The sequence below is a fragment of the Taudactylus pleione genome, unplaced genomic scaffold, assembly GCF_031769625.1.
Source record: "Taudactylus pleione unplaced genomic scaffold, aTauple2 ptg000117l, whole genome shotgun sequence".
NCBI classification, from domain to species: Eukaryota; Metazoa; Chordata; class Amphibia; order Anura; family Myobatrachidae; genus Taudactylus; species Taudactylus pleione.
This window is the reverse complement of record NW_028284519.1, coordinates 14,570,097-14,571,183: the sequence shown is the minus strand read 5'-3', so window position 1 is coordinate 14,571,183 and position 1,087 is coordinate 14,570,097. Positions and strand designations below refer to the sequence as shown.

The 1,087-nt window shown below is 35.0% G+C and overlaps 1 non-coding gene across 1 annotated transcript; it reads left to right on the top strand.

The window, feature by feature from the left end:
- The first annotated feature begins 270 nt into the window (after positions 1 to 270).
- Positions 271 to 342, top strand: TRNAD-GUC (transfer RNA aspartic acid (anticodon GUC)). The gene has a single exon. It is a non-coding gene; the product is annotated as a tRNA-Asp (tRNA).
- Positions 343 to 1,087: the final 745 nt, after the last annotated feature.

The window sequence follows — 1,087 nt, the reverse complement described above, 5'->3', positions numbered from 1 at the left end:
ATAAATAGTTATTCAATACACTGCTTGGTTAGAGCAGGAGAATAGACTTTAGAGTGCTATGCATTGCAAGAGTAAAATTATGTTGTCAAAATTACTGACTTTTCATTTGCCAAATAATAGGTTAAATATTTCTTTAGGGTTTTAAATTAGCTTGAAAAAATGTAGCATATAATCTCTTTGGCCAATGACATACACATTTCGATAGCTGAACATGACATTTTTGGGGGGTATATTTTTTGATCAAATTTTGCCAAAAATTGAACAAGTAAGTCCTCGTTAGTATAGTGGTGAGTATCCCCGCCTGTCAAGCGGGAGGTCGGGGTTCATATCCCCGACGGGGAGTTTTGAACTTTTAATCTCTTTTTTTGCATGCTGTTTCACTTTGTTTCATTGAGATAACAAAAATGCCTTATCTAAATTGAATCCAGGGATTATGTTAACTTGAAAAAAATCTTGCATGTTAGCTTCATGGCCAGTGCTACAAGTAGAATTTACGAGGTCCCCATGACCTGGTTTTGGGTATATTTATCAAAGTAATAAATAGTGATTCAATACACTGCTTGGTTAGAGCAGGAGAAAAGACTTTAGAGTGCTATGCATTGCAAGAGTAAAATTATGTTGTCAATTATACTGACTTTTCATTTTCCAAATAATAGGTTAAATATTTCTTTAGGGTTTTAAATTAGCTTGAAAAAATGTAGCATATAATCTCTTTGGCCAATGACATACACATTTCGATAGCTGAACATGACATTTTTGGGGGGTATATTTTTTGATCAAATTTTGCCAAAAATTGAACAAGTAAGTCCTCGTTAGTATAGTGGTGAGTATCCCCGCCTGTCACATGGGAGACTGGGGTTCAATTCCCCGACTGGGAGTTTTGAACTTTTAATCTCTTTTCTGTGTGCTGTTTCACGTTGTTTCATTGAGATAACAAAAATGCCTTATCTAAATTGAATCCAGGGTTTATGTCAACTTGAAAAAAATCTTGCATGTAAGCTTCATGGCCACTGCTACAAGTACAGTTTGCGCGGTCCCCATGACCTGACTTTAGGTATATTTATCAAAGTAATAAATAGTTATTCAA